Source organism: Lathyrus oleraceus, chromosome 6 (genome assembly GCF_024323335.1).
Source record: "Lathyrus oleraceus cultivar Zhongwan6 chromosome 6, CAAS_Psat_ZW6_1.0, whole genome shotgun sequence".
NCBI lineage: Eukaryota > Viridiplantae > Streptophyta > Magnoliopsida > Fabales > Fabaceae > Lathyrus > Lathyrus oleraceus.
This window is the reverse complement of record NC_066584.1, coordinates 128,811,341-128,832,396: the sequence shown is the minus strand read 5'-3', so window position 1 is coordinate 128,832,396 and position 21,056 is coordinate 128,811,341. Positions and strand designations below refer to the sequence as shown.

The 21,056-nt window shown below is 39.7% G+C and overlaps 1 non-coding gene across 1 annotated transcript; it reads left to right on the top strand.

Annotated features, from left to right (window-relative positions):
- The first annotated feature begins 19,942 nt into the window (after window positions 1–19,942).
- Window positions 19,943–20,049, top strand: LOC127098847 (small nucleolar RNA R71). Its single transcript, XR_007793533.1, has one exon. It is a non-coding gene; the product is annotated as a small nucleolar RNA R71 (small nucleolar RNA).
- The last annotated feature ends 1,007 nt before the right edge of the window (window positions 20,050–21,056 follow it).

Below are 21,056 nucleotides of genomic sequence, written 5' to 3'. Positions count from 1 at the left end.
TAGAACGAACAGAATTAATTTGAAAATTGTGATTAACCTAATATAAGGGTTAATATTATTCGTAAGTTATTCCTAAGGGAGCATGTCACAACCAGATACTTCATGAAAATTAACTTGATTAAACTAGCTAAATTCTAAGTCAAACTTTAATCTTAAAGGAACATGCATTTCTATGGATAAAATGACAAAAATAACCCCTAAGGGTAAAACGGTCATTTCACATGAATATTCAATTAGGAACAAAAATTAAATCTTAATTAACATCCTAACTAGTGTTAGCTCATAATTTATATGTCCATTTTAGAGTTACCAAAACGGAAATCCCATGTGAATATGTTTTCGACCAATTGTTAGCTCATAATTTTGAAGCCCATTTTAGAGTTACCAAAATGGAAATCCCATGTGAAGATGTTTCCGACCAATGAAGATGTTTTCGACCGAATCTGATATTAGGGAGATCCATTTGAAAGTCCTTGAGTGAGAAGGGTCAGTGTGCAGTTAGGACATAGAATTATTTCTTTAAATGTTTTGAAGACGGTTTCGACTGGAGATTCAAAATTCAAATAAATGAGGGAACTTTTATTCTTATCTGAAACTGTTGGAGGTACACGTAGAGCATAATGGATAGTTGCATCGATACGAAGTGTCATTTGTCTCGACGTGATTGAAGAGCCGTTAGAAACGGTTATTTCGATTAAGTATAAATAGAGGGTCTTAGTGTTAGGATCAGGTGTGTCAAATTGTGTATAGAGTTTGTAAAATTTACCAAGTACCCGTGTGGAGAGAAACGGTAAATCAAGAAATGTACGTTCATTCTACACCATTGTCAGTTACTTTGAAGTAATACAATTTGTCTTTATTTTCCAGAAATACTTCTTTATTTCAAATATTCATCTTTATTGCAAGTTATCTTCATTTCTTTTACAATCTCTCTCTTTAATTTGTGTTAGTCTTTTATTGTCTCAGTTTTTTTTAATCACCTTTACCACAAACATTGTCGAAGTGTTCATATTTTTAGAATTTACTTTAAAACAATTAGCACATGTCCTAGGATCAATCTGATTGATCCTGTAAGTAACCAAATTTAGTAATTTGGAAGATCAATGGTTGTTTACCAATTTTCATGGTAAATAAATTGGCACGCCCAGTGGGACAGTGCTAACGTTTTTTAGAAAATTGAAATTGTTTTTTCTAGTTGTTCATTCATTTTCTCTTTTTTTTCGAAAGAATTCGTTTATGTTATTAAGGAGTGGTAAAGTGTCCATAACCAATGAACACAGACCAAGGAGGAAATACACTACGAGAATGGCGAATTTAAATGTGCCAGATAACCAAAATTCTCAAAATCCATCAACCAACAATATACCACCCCCTTCTTCTTTTATTGAGGCAAACACGGTCAAATGCACGTGTCTAAAATGGTTCCATCTATGGCAAGTTCGATGCCAACACATTCGATTCTCCATATTGAACCGATTTTAACTTACATTGGGCCTAGGGGGCCTCCATCCCCCCCACCCCCCACCAATTGGAAATGTTCCAAATAGGCCTTTGGTACCCCCTGGTTTCTCTATACCATTTGGTGGTCGAGAACAGTCGTATGGAATACCAACTTAAGTAATAGCAAGTTTACATAACACTAGTTCGAATTTCTCAGAATCAGTAGTTAACATAAACTCTCCAGTACAAGGGTCTGCGGTTAACATGGGTCGAAACAACCAATCTTCAGGTTTGAGACACCAGACACAAATACCTAGCCTTACTAATAACTCTGCAGCAGTGCAAAGACAACAAATGGACGAAAGCAACCATGAGATGGTCTAAATGCTTACCCAAACATTAACCATCGTATTAAATCCTCTGATTCAAAATACGGCTCAATCGAATCAGTAGATGACAGCGCAGATGGCGCGAATGTCTAAATTCCTGGGTGTACCACAACCTCATCGACAACCTTCGAGGGATTGGGTAAGGGAAAACTAGGGGCAACCTTCTAAGAAGACCTTACTATCAACCAGATCCCATAAAATCAACTGCAACCAGAGATGGTGAATCAGGAAGTAGGAGTCGGACCCCCTAGGATCGAACCATAAAACCCCAGAGAAAGGGAGTCAAGGGTAGTAATGGTAAATAGCAACCAAAATGTTGATAATGTCATACGATAGATTCAACATGACGATATGGCAGCAGATAATAATCTAGCATCCATGGTCGAAAGGATTATGGTTCAAAATGGGGTAAACTTTGACCTTCAAATGCTAAATTATACATCACCTTTTTTGGAATATATCCTACAGGCAAAAGCACCCCGTAGAACAAAAATCCCCAAATTCACTAAGTTTTTCTGGGGATACTACTGAATCCACTGACGAACATGTGGCTAGATATTTAACTGAGGCAGGAGACATTTCGAACAACGAAAGCCTTACAATAAAGTTTTTCCTAACTTCTCTCACAAATAATGCCTTCACATGGTTCACCACCTTGCCACAAAGTTTGATTCATACTTGGAATCAGTTAGAGAGAATGTTCCATGAATAGTTTTACATGGGATAAGCGAAGATAAGTCTGCGGGAATTGGTTAGTATAAAACGAAAGTTTACTGAGCCAATTGATGATTGTCTGAATAGGTTTCAATTACTCAGGGCTAGGTGTTTTACGCAAGTGCCAGAGCATGAACTGGTCGAAATGGCCGTTGGGGGCCTTGACTATTCTAATAGGAAGAAGTTAGATACCCAGTATTTGAGAGATATGGCCCAACTGGCTGATAGGGTTCGACAGTTAGAATGCTTGAAGGAAGAAAAGGCTAGAGAAAATAAGAATAAAAGAGTAGCCTATGTCGATTTCAGCAATGATGATGAAGGGTTCTGTAACGGGCCTTCAGACTTAGATGAAAATGAAATCGACCTTATTGAGCTAAAGCAAGGGCCACCTTATTTGTGTAAGGTTTTGGCACCGTCGAATGAAGAAGCCCTATTGAACCAAAGAAGAATGATAAATTTCCTAAGAAAACTTACACTTTCGACGTTACAAAATGTGACGAAATCTTCGATTTGTTAGTTAAGGATGGTCAAATGATAGTACCCTCGTGTGCTAAAGTGCCTCCTTTCTAACAAAGAAAGAAAAGAGGGTTTTGCAAATACCATGGTTTTCTGGGTCATAAAACATCTCAATGTTTTCTTTTCAGGGATCTGGTGCAGAATGCCATCCAATAAGGGAGACTCAAGTTTGGAGACAAACCTCGGAGCCAGATGAAGATCGAGTTTGATCCTCTACAAGTGGTTGACGCCCATTATACGGAGCCAGAGGAAGTGAACCTGGTCGAAGTCACTGACGATTTCGACATGATCGAAGTCACTGAAGACTTCATTAACGAACCTGTCATTGCTAGGATTTCTGAACATCTTGATCAGAAATCTTTTAATGACTTCATTCAGGAAGCTGTGGGAGATTCCACTAACAAGAGCATTAATGTCTTCGATACTGGAATCAATGAAGATTCCAATCTGATGATAGTCACCAAGGAAACCGCTAAGGGTTTCGTGCAGATAGATAAGGCCACTGAGGGCCTTCAATTACAATTTCAGAAGTTAGGCATCACTGAAGATGTCAACATGGAGGTTAATATGGTCGAGATATCCCAGGAGACCTCCATGGAAGTTGACAATGAATTTCGACAGAAAGAATATAATAAAATCGCCTTCCCCAAAGAGGACGAAATGTTGTCTGACTTCCTTCGAAGGTGCCAGAAGAAGCAATCGGAAGTCATGTTGTCCCCTCGGTACAGTGTTGTGTTCGACAAGAAGGTGACCTAAAATCTCGAGGGAGAAATACCAAAGGGTCATAAAGCTTTTCAAGATCAACCGGTTGTTCAGCCCATAAGGGCTTTCGACCCAAGGAGATACTATGATCCAAGACGGTCGATGGTGAAACTTGGTGAAGCAAAGCGAAAAGGTCCTGCTACTAAACCCATTTATTTCAAACTCAGTGCTGAAGCTTCAAATGGGAAGTGGGTAAAGCCAGTAGATGGCAGGAAACACGACCAAGGGAAATGACAGAGCTTCGAAGTCGATAGAGGTTCGTCATTAGCTTACCGTAGGGATTTTCAGGCCGACAAGAAAACCTTTTATGTCTCTGAAAATTATAAAGGAAAAAACCCTATGACAAGGTCTCAATGGAGAAGGGAGAAAAGGAGGAGGAAAACCCATAGGGATGCTGGTGAAAAAGATAAAGCTGAGTCCAACACCAACGTGCCTGCGAGACAAAAGGAAGAGTTAGGCTTCGACAAAAGCAAATTCAATAATCCAGCAAAGGCGGCCAGAGAAAGATATGATCAAATGGCTGCTGAAGACGAAATATTGACAGATAATTTCGACTCAGGATATGAGGCTTCTTTGGATATTTTAGTCGGTGTGGTGTCTGTGATGCCCAGGGAGTTCGACAAAATCACAGAGGTCGAAGATACCGACAGCATTACAGAAAGAGAAATGGTTGCTCATGAACCAGTATGCTACTACGTGATGAATAATGGTTACGTCGAAGAGCAAAATGCATTCTTCGAGAGACACAACGAGGCTATGAAGAGTCATCTTAAGCCTCTCTTCATTACTGGGAAGGTCGAAGATGTCCCCATTAATAAAATCTTGGTGGATTGCGGCGCAACCGTGAATTTGATTTCGCATCACATGCTGAGGAAGATTGGCATGTATGACATAGATGACAACCCATACAATATGGTGCTTACCAATTATGAGGGTAAAGTGGGTTCTACCCCTGGTGTCATCCAGGTCGAGTTAACTGTAGGAATGGTCACAAGATCCACAATGTTTATGATTGTGGAGACGAAGGTTAACTATAATCTGTTACTTGGAATGGAGTGGATACATGGGGTCGGGGTTGTGTCATCCTCGATGCACCAGCGAATCATCATATGGCATCTAGATGGTATCATAGAAAATATAGAAGCAGATCAAGGGTACTTCAAAACCCCTATCAACCATACCGACCGATGCCAGTTCTACAAGCACTTGGCCAACATCGCTCCATGTGATTCTGTCAATTTGCTTTCACTCCTGACGACAATGCTTACTATTCCCTATCGTTGCACCCTTATAATGGTTTTCTCTGGGATAGAGAAGTGTGGGAGAAGACAAATTTTGGTACTTAGGAGCATCAGGAATTGAACCCACATGTTGGGGAAGCGAATTCAGTGTTGATGATTGAGTTCACATCATTAAAATGGATTTCGGCTTACATAGCCGAAAACAAGCAGCAATTGGCCTTAGAGGCCGAAGTAAAAAACATGGATGTCGAAGCCAGTGAAGATTCTCATCAAATAGGTTCTGGAAAGGACTTTGATCCAATGCCACCTGATAAGGTTCAAGGCGAAGAGCAAGGCCAGAGGCTCGACGCTATCTACAATGATGAGCCTTTGGGTTTCGAGAAGGATCCGCTGACAACAAATGTTAAAATGTTGGCTCAAGATCTACTTGAGGAAATAAACTTGGGAGAGGGATTGATAAATAGGCCAACTTACATTAGCGCCAATATCAACCCTCAACTAAAAATCGAAGTAGTCTAGTTGTTGAAAGAGTTCAAAGACTGTTTTACGTGGGACTATGATGAGATACCTGGTTTGAGCAAAGATTTGGTCGAGTTGAAGCTTCCAATCAAGCCTAGAAAGAAGCCCATCAAGCAGAACCCTAGGCGGTTTGCACCAGCAATACTCTCGAAGATCAAAGAGGAGGTCGAAAGGCTTCTTCGCTATAACTTCATTCGTATAACCAGGTATGTCAAATGGTTAGCTAATATTGTGCCCGTTATTAAAAAGAATGATACTTTGAGGGTTTGCATCCACTTTAGAGATTTAAATAATGCAACCCCAAAGGATGAGTATTCAATGCTAGTGGTAGAAATGCTAGTCGACTCCACTGCAGGCTATGAATATCTTAGCATGCTCGATGGATATTATGGATATAATCAAATATTTATTGCAGAAGAGGATGTCCCAAAAACAACATTTCGATGTCCTGGAGCCTTGGGAACCTACGAATGGGTGGTGATGCCTTTTGGTTTGAAAAATGCTTGGGCAACCTACCAAAGAGCAATGAATTCGATCTTCCATGATTTTATAAAGACTTTTATGCAAATTCACATAGATGATATTGTCATTAAGTCTGTTTCAGGGAAGATTCATATAGACCATCTTCAACGGTCCTTCGAAAGGATGAGAAGACATGGTCTGAAAATGAATCCTCTCAAATGCGTTTTTTGTGTGCATGTCGAGGATTTCTTAGGGTTTGTGGTCCACAAAAAGGGAATTGAAATAAACCAGAATAAGACCAAGGCCATAATGGAGGCGAAAGCGCCATCAACAAAGAAAGAATTGCAGTCACTATTGGGCAAGATCAATTTCTTGAGGAGATTCATCTCAAACCTTAGTGGGAAGACGCAAGTTTTTTCACCATTACTTCGACTAAACAAGGAAGGATTCGAATGGGGGCAGGCTCAACAAGAAGCATTCGATAAAATTAAAGAATACTTGAGTCATCCACCAATCCTGACACCACCTTGTAGAAATAAGAGTATGGGATTGTACATATATGCATCTGACAAGACTTTAGGGGGCATGTTTGCTCAAGAGGATGATAGTGGCGTCGAAAGAGCCATATACTACCTCAGTAGGGTCTTGAATGATGCAGAAACTAGGTATAGCATAGTTAAAATATTGTGTTTATGCTTGTATTTATCTTTTACAAAGTTAAAGCATTATATAAAACCTGTTGATGTTTATGTTTTATCTCATTTCGACATCATTAAACATATGTTGTCCAAACCAATTTTGCACAGTCGAATTGGGAAGTGGGAATTAGCGTTAACTGAATATTCCTTAACGTATATGCCATTAAAGGTCGTTGAAGGACAAGTGGTAGCATATTTTATAGTCGACCACTCCATAGATGCGAATGAACTAGACTATCTTGAATTAGAACCTTGGAAGTTGTACTTCGATGGGACTAGTCACAAAGATGGAACAGGCATATGAGTTTTAATTATTTCTCCTAATAAAATTCTAACAAGACTCAACTATAGAATGGAGGGCCTCTGCTCGAATAACGAGGCTGAATATGAAGCCCTCGTAGCCGGACTTTAAATGTCATTGGAATTGGGGGAAACTCGAGTCGAAATAATGGGTAACTCAGAATTAGTCATAAAACAGATAACAAAAGAATACAGATGTATTAAGGATAATTTTATTATGTACTTCATAATAGCCAGTCAATTGCTAAAAAGATTTGAGATGGCTAAAATTTGACATATACCTCGATTGGAAAATCAAGTGGATGAGATTTTGGCTCAAATTGCATCTAGGTATAAAATTTCAAAAGAAAAGTTGCAAAAAGTCATCGAAGTCAGAGGAAAAGTTGTATCAACCAGATTAACCCCATCAGACTTAGAAAAAACAAAGTTGGGATACACCGATGAAAGAAACATCAAAATATTGGCAATAGACAATCTGACAGACAGAGATTGGAGGAAACCAATAGTGGAATATCTACAGAGTCCAATGACATCTTCTGATCAAAAAGATAGGTATCGAACGTTAAGTTATTTTCTTTTGGGATTGGAGTTGTTTAAGAAGTCTCTTGAGGGAGTTTTGCTTAAGTGCCCCAATGAGTCAGAGGCATATTTAGCTCTTTCGATTGTCCATACTGGGGCATGTGGGGCACACCAAGTTGGCCATAAGATGAAATAGCTCTTATTTCACCAAGGGATGTATTGGCCTACCATGCTGAAAGATTGCATCGAATTTGCAAAAGGATGCCAAGAATGTCAGGTACACGCAAGCATACAACATGTCCCCGCGAGCGAATTGCATTCTATAATCAAGCCTTGGCCATTCATAGGTTGGGCTTTGGATTTAATTGGGGAAATTTGACCACCATCATCTAAGAATCAAAGGTATATCCTGGTGGGTGTTGATTATTTTACTAAATGGATCGAAGCTATACCTTTACCAAATATAAATCAGGAAGATGTGATCGATTTTATCCAGAAACATATTATTTATAGATTTGGAATCCCAAAGACTGTCACAACATATCAAGGGTCAGTATTCACTGGTCGAAAGATGCAAGAATTTGCTAAAGAAATGGGTTTCAAATTGTTAACTTCGACGCCATATTATGTTCAAGCTAATGGACAGGTCGAAGCTCGAATAAGGTGATTATTGATGTAATTAAGAAGCATGTGGTTGAAGAAGCCTAGAAATTGGCACAAAACTTTAGATTAAATTTTGTGGGCATATCGTACCTCTCCCAAAGAAGTCACTAATTTGACCCTTTTCTGGCTGACCTTTGGTCATGATGCAGTTCTACCAATAGATATTTACCTACAATCCACAAGAATTCAAAGGCATCATGAAATTCCATCAGAGTCATATTGGAACATGATGTTGGATGAATTAGTTGATCTAGATGAAGAAAGACTAAATGCCTTGGAGTTATTAAAACGACAGAAGAAAAGAGTAGAGAACTCTTATAACAAGAAGGTAAATGCCTTGGAGTTATCAATAGATTCTGACCTGCAATATTAAGTGAATTTCCAGAACTTGTTAACCTCAACACTTAGTGGTGCGCAATTGCAAACTTGGTTGCAGAAGCAATTGGTTTATGTTGATCTGATTGGTATGATTTCCACTGAAATGAACATATGCTAATGATTGATTGTGGATGTTTGTATGCAAGATGGTTTTGCATAAAGACTCAATTTGTGCCAAGAAACATGGAGCTGCATATGTAATACGTCACTGATGCGTTGTAAATCTTGATGTTCGCAAGTGTACGAACGCGTCAGAGTAATATAAAAGATTATCGAACCACAGAGACCAAGTGTCAATCTATCGTTATCTATTGTTATGGTGTTTATCAAAGGCAATTAAAATAGGTGTTTTTGTAGTGTGCAATTGAAAAGTAAAATTTTAAAATAAATTTAATTAATAAAGACAGGGTCGAATGTAATTCACATAATTAAATGATAATCCAAGTACTTGCTAATAGAACTACTTATGGGCAATGTTTCCTACTTTGAAAAGAACTAATTTAACAGGAACTGTCGCTTTCGCGTATTTAGAACCGAGTTGTACTCCCTAATCAAACCCTCTTATTGTCACTTATAAAAAGGCGCGCATTGCGTTAGAGTAGTAAACCTATTTTTAAGAAATATAGTATCTTGACTAAGTTGAAAAGTATTATAACCTGGATTTCTTAACCAAAAGAGGTCCTCACGAACCAGACTCTAAACTTATAAACGCGTCCGAAAATAATTTCAAAATCTCTTTTCTTCTTGATGTTAAAAACTCCTAATGAACTAGACAAAGCGCTTTCGCTGTTTTTGAAATAGTTAAAAACAATTAAGTTTAAAAAGACGTTGGACGGCTTTCGATCTTACCCAACGGAATTGAAGTGCGGGAAAACTTAATTTGAAAGTTAAAATAGCCCTTTAAGTGTTTCTACGAACAATTATACGGATTACTAGTTTAATTACGATTCTTACATTCTAGCCTTATAAATTTAGCTAGACATGGTAAAGTAAAAGTGCATTAAAATAAATAAAAGTAGTGCGGGTGCGGAAAGTAAATAATTTAAAGCGAGTGCGGAAAATAAATGAAAGTAGTGCGAGTGCGGGAAATAAATAATTTAAAGCGAGTGCGGAAAATAAATAAAGTAAAAGCGAGTGCGGGAAATAAATAAAGTAAAAGCGAGTGCGCGAAATAAATAATTTAAAGCGAGTGCGGAAAATAAATAAAGTAAAGGCGAGTAATAAAAACCTGCTCCAATCGGAGGGCTGAGTAAATTGCAATGCGGAAAAGAAAATGGCGGCAGGATTAACTTCCTTCCAAAGTGCTCCAAACTCGAATACAGACTCTATCACAGACTCAATTACACAATTGTGGTAACACTCCAATGCGAAGCGATTACCACTTTATAAAACTGAATATATGCCTAAGTGAAACAAAGTTGCTTCTGATTTCGCCTTGTTCCAACGTTCGGATCTTCGTCTGCTCTAAGTTTGGGTGATTGTAAAACTGAACTCGCGTTTCTATTTATAAGCAAATAAAAAAGGTGGAATTTACTTGGATGCCCTTCAACTTGAAAATATAGGAAACCGTTTTCCTCTTGTGGCGCCCGCCACAAGGCCATGGCGCCCGTCACAAGCACAAAGTGGGGCGCCTTAGTGGAAGTGGTGGGAAAACGTGGGAGTTGATGGAAGTTTGAATTGGACACGTCATGGCTTGGACTGTGGGACCCGCCATTGGGTAGGCCATAAGAGCAAAATGCTGATTTTTAGGGTTTTCGGCTCTTTTTCGCTCCTTTTCTCGATCGGGGCTCCTATTAAGGTAAAAACCTGAAAACAAAGGAAAACACAGTAATAACACAACAAAACGATAATAAAATAACTAGAATGCATGCGAAATCGGAGTCAAAAATACGTAAATTTTAGTGTGATCAAAGTCTCCCACACTTAAACCTTTGCTTGTCCTCAAGCAAAACATTGAAAAGCTTATAAAAGAAAATTTGTGAAAACGAGTGCTTCAGGTAAAAATTCTAAGTTCAAGTCGGGATGCAGTGATAGGTACTAGCTGAGTGAACTAAGGGTATCATGATAACACTAATTCGCAAATACGGACATAAACTTCATTCCTATATTAACCAACCCATATTATCCCACAATACCTAGGCCTGCCTCTTCATCTCTTTTTGTGTCCTTTTCATTCAGGCGCAATCACATTAAGCCTGTTATCCGTACATACTTCATAGTAGAGTGGCCTGTTAGTGATTATGATCAGAGCATGGGATTTCAGGCACATAAATATGTGTAAATCCTTTTCTGGACCCAACTGTAGTTGTGGGGGATCGGATCGTAATCCGCCCTACCGAGTCCAGTTCCAGATACCTCTGAACCAACTAACAGTGAGTACTGCTTTTCTTTTTCTTTTTCTTTTTCTTTTTCTTTTTGTAGCAATTTTTTACAATTCTTTGGTTTAAATGACTTTGTGAGGGTCACCTATACCGGAGTTGCCTTTTTGCTTTCTTTTATTTTTTTATTTTTCTGGATCATTCACTTATTTGCATCGGTCCCCTACGTAGAGGATGCGTAGGCCGGAGCTGACTGCTGAGATAAACTACTAAGGACTTATACGGAAATGATGATTAAGGCCATGGTATATGGGGTTTCGGGAATGATTCCTATATTTACGAAGTCTATGGTGCTAAAACAGATACTGATGTTTCGCAAAGTTCTCCCAAGTCACCGCATCCTTACTCAAAACATGTCCTTAAAACCTGAAAACTTTCGAAATCACACTATTTTCTATTTGCAAAAAGAATTTGGTGGGGCTAAAGGTATGGGGAGGTAGGATTGTACTAAGGATCTACTATATTTGGTGACTCGTCAGACTCATGCATTATACTAAAAAGCAAAATAAACAACTGAAAGGGAAATTAAACAACTAAAAGGAAATAAACAGTCTAAAAACAGCAAATAAACTGAAAATAAAAGGAAAACGATAAATGCTCCTCCCACACTTAAATCGAACATTGTCCCCAACGTTTCGAAATAAGATAAGGGAAGAGTTACCTGGCAACCTATTGCTGACCACTAGTGCCCTCGCCATCCTGAGGTGGACGACGGGAACGGGTACGACGACGGTCTCTCTGATCCATCCTCGCCTGCAGGGCATCCTGAGCGGTCCTCACCTCTCGAAGGTTACCAATAATGGAACCTTGGGTGGCTGTGTCGGTGATCACTTGCAGAGACTGTAGAACAGTGTCATAGGACCTGTCTGTCCTCCGCTACGATTCTTGCATGAAGTTCATAGTACCCGTTATTTGTTGTTGAAGGGTAGAGAGTAGGTCGTCACGCCTTTGCTCTCTAGCCAGGTGGTCATGCCACATCTCCTCTGTAATATAGAAGCCAAGAGTGGTACCTACAGAAGAAGAAGATGGTGCGGTGTGTGGTGGTGAAGGATGATGGGGGGACACATGTGGTACGGGAGATCTCTCTCTCCGATCATATTCATCATCAGTGTCTGATCCCGCCTCATCAGGAATCTTAGGAGGAAGAGGACTCAAAACAGGTGGAGCATCTAAATCATAGGTCCAATTCCTCTCATCACGTATATTTGTACGTCTAGTGCAAGGTAGAATAACAGATGGGATGGCCACACCATGAATCATAAGTGTATAACCTCCTTCTCTCCTTGAGCAGCACAATTTCATGTCTCTCAGAAATTTTAAATTAATTGTGCGAGGAGGTAAGGGGTTTAGGGTAGCCATCTCATTGTTCAGGTTAAGTGCCCGAGCAATAGACGTAATCAAGCCACCAAAAGAAATCGGTTCCGCCTTATTCAGAGTTAACATCATATGGGCGAGCATAAACGGAACCGAATTAATTTTCCTATTTGTGAGGCTTCCTTTCAAAAATAGAAGCTCTCTAGCGTTAACCTTATTTGGATTCTCCCGGCCGAAAACAGTGCATGCCAACAGATATCTAAAAACTCTGATGGCCGGGTTATGGATGGTTGAGGCAAGAACCCCTTCAAAAGAGTTAACGGAAGTGTTTGATAGACGCTCCCAGAAGGAAAATACCTCAACAGCCCATTCGGAATCCAAAGGGGCCTCACAAATAGCACCCTCCCCATGAGGGATCCCTAACAGACTGGCTAGTTCATCGGTACTGAATTGGTATTCAACAGCAAACATTCTAAATTGAACAGTATCGACTGTGCTAGCAGTGTTAAGGCGGACAACATAAATTAAAGAACTTAAAAATTCAATTGTCAGCCGCTCATAGGTGGGTTCTTTGTTGATAAAGAAATTATGCAAACCTAAGAAGTCTAATAAATGGAAAATGCTATGGTAGATACCTAAAGTATATAGACAATCTTCGTCAACATACCTTGTCGGGAGAAGTTCCCGATTTTGCAACCGTTCAATGATTTTTCTTTGTCTCTCCCCTGGTTTCCCTCCTCGAAGAACGAATCCGTTGAACTCCATTTGAATGCTCTTGAAATGTGGATGAAGAAGATGAAGTGGTTGGTGAAAAGGTTGGATTTTTACAAAATCCGGCGGATGAAAAAAAAACGGAAAGTGGATTAATGATTTGTGTAGTATGATGATTAGGAAAGTATGAGCTTTTTGTGGGTTCAAGGGTTTTTTTCCAAGGTGAAAAAATGGGTTTTGAAGGTTGTAAGTTCCAAAAATGGTGAAGAAGAGAGGTCTGCCCCGACCATTTACAGACGCTGTGGCGGGCGCCACAGGTCCTATGGCGGGCGCCATAAGGCAAAATCCGGCTGGGCCAGATTTTGGTCCTTTGGTTTGGGCTTCGCTTGTCTTTTGGCTTTGAGGGGGTCTGGATAGCATTTGTCTTGTGATTCTCCTAGTTTCTTTGACTTGCATAATTTTATAAAAGTAAAAACGAAAATAAAAAGTGAAACTGAAACAAAAACAAAAACAGAAATTAAAAATAAATAAATAAATAACTGAAAAATTAAAATGCAAATAAAATAAATATAAAACATATATGGATAAAAATAGAAATACTAATGTACAGTAGTAGTTTATATAGTATCCAAATGCGATAATGTAAAATGAGTAATGCAAATACAATAAATATATGAAAGAGAAATAAAGTGAAATGGTGAGATCAGGTATTAGGGTGGTCGTCTTCCTGAGTGGATTCACGGAGCACGACTATCTCCTGTCTGAGCTCGGCGATCTCCTGATATAGACAATCGACTTCAGTAGCGTGGGTGAGATCAGACACTCCAATCTGTAAAGTTAGGTCCGCCACTTCCTGTCTAAGCGCTGCAATCTCTCTACGGCACTCAGCAATCTGGGTGCGTATGTCGGGTGTCTGCAATGAATGATTATTAGAGAGAACAGTGATTCTAGGAGATGGTGGTGCAGGTGTGTATTCAGCAACTGGGGGCGATCTCGGCTCCTCAACGGTCTCTCCTTGGCCCTCTAGAGCATAACTCCAATTCGCTGGATCATGCACACTGGTCATCATAGGGTCTGGCAATGTGAAGTAATGGATGGCCTCACTGTCGACTAGCAATCGGAACTGACATGGGTGGAAAAAGGCTCTCCTCATCAATCCTCTGGTCAAACAGATATCGATGTCCATGGTAGTGTATCCACAGTAGGTCCGAAGATGCAACAGCTTGCGAGACAGACCCAAAGCGACAGCAATCTGTGTGATGATTCCACCAACATGGATGACTCCTTCGGTGGATCTAGATATACCGTTGAGATTATTCAATAAAAAGTTCCCACATGCTACTGGGCGAGACTGGGATGCGCAAAATAATAGGAAGATCTCCTCTTCACTCAGTAGAGTCTCTGCATCATGTCTTCCCAAGAAGGAATGTGCTAATATCATCTGAAAATATCTGAAGGTTGGGTTATGTATGACATAAGATAACTGTGTAGATGGATCCTGGCTTCCGCCGCCTGATATATCACTCCAAAACTTCTCCACTTCCTTACCCAGGAAATATCCCAAAGGTGTCTCCGGGATAGCATCAGGAGTAGTCTGGCAACCTAATAAGTCGCTGAACTCCTTCTGGATGAAGGAGTACTCAACTCCAAAGAGCCTGAAAGCAGTATACCCATCTGGTCCAGAATATGGGTCGTAGTCGAATGAACTCGGGAACTCCAAAGTCAGGTTCCTATATGTGTTACTCAAGTCATCAGCAAATGCGTCCCAGTGGAGATGGTGGCTAAGGAATCGGATACTAGGCTCGATACCCAGTGCCTCCATACAATGTTGATCAGGGTAACGTGTGGGTGCCATAGGGCGCTGGTATAAAGCAATGTAGCGCTCCCTCTGAGCATTGTCTCTATATGCGACATGCATGTCATCAAAACCCTGCATCCTGTAAAAGTTAGGAAAGTGATCCTGAAAATACAAACCATTCAAACTTTAGTCTCAATGCAAAATAAGAGAAAATAAAATTAAAATAAAAATAAATGTAAATAAATGCGAAAAAAAAAAGTAAAATGAAAAGAAAAACCATGGGTTGCCTCCCACACAGCGCTTGTTTAACGTCATTAGCTTGACGGTTAGAATTTATACACCTGTAGTAGTGGTAGTTGGTGGATCAATCAGGGTGTGGCTTGAGTAGTATGTTGGAATGTCTCCTCCTTCGTAGAGCTTCAGTCTTTGTCCATTTATAAGGAATGGACTACAGGTACCGTTCTTGATTTCTACGGCTCCGGATCTCAGAATCTTGGATACTTCGAAGGGACCAGTCCATCTTGAACATAGCTTTCCAGGGAAAAGTCGTAACCTAGTGTTGAAAAGGAGAACAGAATCGCCTACATTGACGCTTTTCTTTACTATTCTTTTGTCATGATAGGCTTTTGTCCTCTCTTTATATATTTTTGCATTTTCGTAGGCAGATTGCCTAAGCTCTTCTAATTTATGAATGTCCAGGATACGCTTTTCTCCAGCGGCTAAGTAGTCTAAATTCAAAGTTTTAATGGCCCAATAGGCCTTATGCTCTAACTCGAATGGTAAGTGACATGATTTTCCATAAACTAGTTGGTAAGGAGTAGTTCCTATAGGGGTTTTGAAAGCGGTTCTATAGGCCCATAATGCTTCTTGAAGCTTCTGAGACCAGTCTCTCCTAGAAATAGAAATAGTTTTCTCTAGGATCTGTTTTATCTCCCTATTAGATACTTCTACTTGGCCACTAGTTTGTGGATGGTATGGTGTTGCTACTCTATGCCTAACTCCATATTTTCTTAAAAGTTTGTCAAATATTCTCGATATAAAGTGTGATCCTCCATCGCTTATGACTAAACGTGGTGTTCCAAATCTAGGGAATATATAGTTTTTAAATAATTTGATTACTACCCTAGTGTCGTTTGTGGGTGCAGCTATAGCTTCAATCCACTTAGACACATAGTCTACAGCTACTAAGATATACTTATTTCCTAAGGATGGTGGAAAAGGTCCCATGAAATCTATACCCCATACGTCGAAGAGTTCTACTTCCTGAATGTTTCTTAGAGGCATCTCATCACGTCTTGAAATGTTTCCAGTGCGTTGGCATCTATCACATTTGACAATGAAAGCATAGACATCACGCCACATGGTAGGCCAGAATAGGCCAGCTTGAAGAATCTTGGCGTATGTCTTAGAGGTGCTCACATGTCCACCATAAGATGCAGAATGACAATGCTCGATAATATTATTTACTTCTTCTTCTGGGACGCAACGGCGAAAGATGCCATCTTTACCCCTTTTGAAAAGGAGCGGTTCGTCCCAATAGAAGTTTCTCACATCGTGGAAGAATTTCTTCTTGCGGTGGTAGTCAAGATCAGGGGGTACTATATCAGCAGCTAGGTAATTAATGAAATCTGCATACCATGGTACGTTACTTATTGCTAAGGAATTTTGGGAGTGCTCATAAAGGTCTAGGTTATTATCTTCAATGGTTTCTACTTTAGCGATCAGTCTATCATAGGCGAAATCATCATTTATAGGTACTAGTTCAGGTTTTAGATGTTCTAGCCTAGAAAGGTGATCGGCTACTACATTTTCAGTGCCTTTTTTGTCTCTTATGTCTAAATCAAACTCTTGTAGTAATAGAATCCATCGGAGTAACCTGGGCTTGGCATCTTTTTTACTTAATAGGTAACGAATGGCAGCATGATCGGTGTAAACAATAATTTTTGCTCCTACTAGATAAGATCTAAATTTGTCTATAGCGAAAACTACAGCGAGTAATTCTTTTTCAGTTGTTGCGTAGTTAAGTTGGGCAGCATCTAGGGTTCTACTGGCATAATAAATGGCATGTAACTTTTTATCTTTTCTTTTTCCTAGAACGGCTCCAACTGCATAATCACTAGCATCTCACATTATCTCAAAAGGTTCCGACCAATCGGGCGGTTTCATAATGGGTGCTGAGATTAATGCTTGCTTTAAAAGATTAAATGCGTCATTACATTTTTCGTCGAAAATGAATTCAGCATCTTTCATTAAAAGTCCGGTTAAAGGTTTAGTTATTTTGGAGAAGTCCTTAATAAAACGCCGGTAGAATCCAGCGTGTCCAAGAAAGCTTCGGACTCCTCTGATTGTTTTTGGTGGTTTTAGGTTTTCTATAACTTCTATTTTAGCTTTATCTACCTCTATACCTTTTTCAGAAACTATATGTCCTAAAACTATTCCTTCGGTCACCATGAAATGACATTTTTCCCAATTTAGCACGAGGTTCACCTCCACGCATCTCTCCAGGATTTTCTCAAGGTTAGCAAGACAATTGTGGAAATCGAATCCGCAAACCGAGAAATCATCCATAAACACTTCCATGATACCATCTAGGTAATCTGCAAAGATTGACATCATGCAGCGTTGGAAAGTAGCTGGGGCGTTACAGAGGCCGAAAGGCATTCGTCTGTAGGCAAAAGTTCCATAGGGGCATGTAAAGGTAGTTTTTTCTTGATCTTCGGGGTGAATAGGTATTTGGAAGAATCCAGAGTATCCATCTAGATAGCAGAAGTAAGAGTGTCTGGCTAGACGCTCCAACATCTGGTCTATAAATGGTAAAGGGAAATGATCCTTCCTAGTTGCTTTATTTAATTTTCTATAATCTATACACATCCGCCATCCTCCTTCTAAACGTTTTGCTACATGTTCGCCTTTATCGTTTTGCACGACTGTGATGCCTCCCTTTTTAGGTACTACATGCACAGGGCTCACCCACTTACTATCCGAGATCTGGTAGATTATACCTGCCTCAAGTAACTTAAGAACTTCCTTCTTAACAACATCACTCATTATAGGGTTTATTCTCCTCTGATGCTCCCTAGAGGGTTTTGAATCTTCTTCGAGCGAGATCCGATGCATGCATATGGATGGGCTTATACCTTTCAAGTCAAAGATATTATATCCTAAGGCTGAGGGATGTCTTCGTAAAACGTCTAAAAGTTGGTTCGTCTCCTCTTGGCTCAAGGTAGCACTAACTATAACTGGACGGTTCATCTTTTCATCGAGGAACTCATATCTCAGGTTCTTAGGAATCTCCTTAAGTTCTAAGGTTGGTTTCTTAGGGCATGGTATAGGATCTGGAGTAAGGGATAAACATTCGTAAAGGTTATCATCGATGTAAGGTTCTTTAAAGTCATCATCTTCCTTTATGGGGGTTGATGGTAACTTGATTGTTTTTATAATTTCTTTTTGTTCTAATTCTCTAACACATTCATCAATGATATCTAAGGCATAACATGAGTCTCCCATCACAGGTGCCATAAGAAATTTCGAAAGTATAAATTCTATTTTCTCGTCGCCTACCTCAAATGTCAACTTTCCTTTCTTGACATCTATTATGGCTCCTGCAGTTGATAAGAATGGTCTACCTAGAAGAATTGGTATATCATTGTCCTCTTTGATGTCCATGACGACTAAATCAGTAGGGATAAACAGCTGACCTATCCTAACAGGAACATCTTCTAAAATGCCTATCGGATATTTGACAGATCTATCGGCTAACTGAAGTGACATCTTAGTGGGATGTAATTCTCCTAAATTTAATCTCTCACAAACTGCTAGAGGCATTAAACTCACACTAGCTCCTGAGTCTAGAAAAGCTTTTTCGATGACATGATTACCCAAAAGACAAGGAATGGAGAAATTTCCAGGATCTTTATCTTTCTTTGTTAATTTGTCCTCGGAAATAGCATTACATTCCAAAGGCTTCAGATCGTCAAGTCTACATTTGTTGGTAAGGATGTCTTTCAGAAACTTTTCATAAGAAGGTATTTGGGTGATGGCTTCTGTGAAAGGGATTTCTACATGAAGTTTTTCTATAACTTTAATAAATTTTTGGTACTGTTTATTGATTTGGGTTTGTTTGAGTCTTTGCGGATATGGTATAGGTGGTTTATATGGCGGGGGTGGTACGTAAATTTTATCTTTAGGTTCTTCTCCTTTATCTCGACCTTCCTGGTTTTCAGATTCCTCTGGTTCCTTTACTTTGTCCGGGGGTTTGGTACATTCCTTAGAAGTTTCGGGTTCACTCAATCTTGGGTTTGGTGGCTCATCATAAGCGTTCCCACTTCTTAGGGTAATGGCATTGGCTTGTCCTCTCGGATTTTGTTGAGGTTGTCCAGGGAATTGTCCTCCAGGTGTAGTCTGAGGGGCTTGGTTTAATGCTACCTGAGAGATCTGGGTTTCAAGCATCTTGGTATGAGTAACTATTTGGTCAACCTTGGTTCCTAACTGGGTAATCAATTCGTTAACATGAATGTTTTGGTTCATGAACTCCTTGTTTTGTTGGGTTTGAGCGGTGATAAAATTTTCCATAATTTTCTCAAGGCTCGGCTTTGGTGGTACAGGTTGCATAGGTTGATTTGATCTAGGGGCTTGATAACTAGGTCTCGGAGGTGCATTATTTTGAATTGGGTTATTGTTTCTATAGGAGAAGTTAGGGTGATTCCTCCATCCAGGGTTATAGGTATTTGAATATGGGTTCCCTTGGGTGTAGTTCACTTGCTCGGAGTGGGTTTCGTTTAATAGACTGCATTCTGCGGATTGGTGTCCTTGGGTTCCACATATCTCACAATCCGACGAGACTGCGGCTACAGTATTCGGGTTTATGCACATATGCTCGACCTTAAGGGCTAATGCGTCCATTTTAGCCTGCATCATGTCTATAGAGTTTAGTTCATGCACTCCTCCTTGGGCTTCCTTCTTCTCAACCGTCGCTCGTTCGACTCCCCATGATTGATGGTTTTGAGCCATGTCTTCGATGAGGGCACTAGCTTCAGGGTAAGGTTTGTTCATCAGAGCACCGCCTGCGGCAGCGTCGATGGTCATCTTTGTGTTGTAATGAACTCCATTATAGAAGGTTTGAATGATTAACCAATTTTCTAAGCCATGATGTGGGCATGCTCGTAACAACTCTTTATATCTCTCCCAAGCTTTGAACAGCGATTCTCCATGGTTTTGGGTAAATCTAGTTATATGGTTTCGAAGAACGGCGGTCTTACTCGGGGGAAAATATCTAGCAAGAAAAACTCTTCTAAGGTTATCCCAAGTCGTAATGGAATTGGGTGGAAGGGAATCTAACCATGATAGGGCTTTATCTCTGAGGGAAAAAGGAAATAATCTTAAACGTATTGCCTCAGGAGAAGCTCCATTGGTTTTAAAAGTATCTGCTAATTGAAGAAATATTTTTAAATGCTGGTTAGGGTTCTCGGTAGCGAGACCCGCGAATTGTCTCTGTTGCACTAGTTGTAACAGGGATGGTTTAAGTTCAAAATTATTGGCTGGGATGATCGGGTTTACTATACTAGAACTAGGTTCTTCATTAGATGGTTGAGCGAAGTCCTTAAGAGGTCTTTGGTTTTGATCTTCGGCCATAGCTCTCTTAATTCTATGAAAGAATAAACGTGCGCGAGCGTAACGTTCAGGTTCCGCCAGAGGGTTTACTAAGCTTAAACTTCCGGTGCTGCGAGTTCTTCGCATCGACCGGTGGGAAATAACCTAAGTCTAAACGATATAACAACAGGAAAATGAAATTTGACGAAATTGGTCCCCGACAACGGCGCCAAAAACTTGATGCGTTGTAAATCTTTATGTTCGCAAGTGTACGAACGCGTCAGAGTAATATAAAAGATTATCGAACCACAGAGACCAAGTGTCAATCTATCGTTATCTATTGTTATGGTGTTTATCAAAGGCAATTAAAATAGGTGTTTTTGTAGTGTGCAATTGAAAAGTAAAATTTTAAAATAAATTTAATTAATAAAGACAGGGTCGAATGTAATTCACATAATTAAATGATAATCCAAGTACTTGCTAATAGAACTACTTATGGGTAATGTTTCCTACTTTGAAAAGAACTAATTTAACAGGAACTGTCGCTTTCGCGTATTCAGAACCGAGTTGTACTCCCTAATCAAACCCTCTTATTGTCACTTATAAAAAGGCGCGCATTGCGTTAGAGTAGTAAACCTATTTTTAAGAAATATAGTATCTTGACT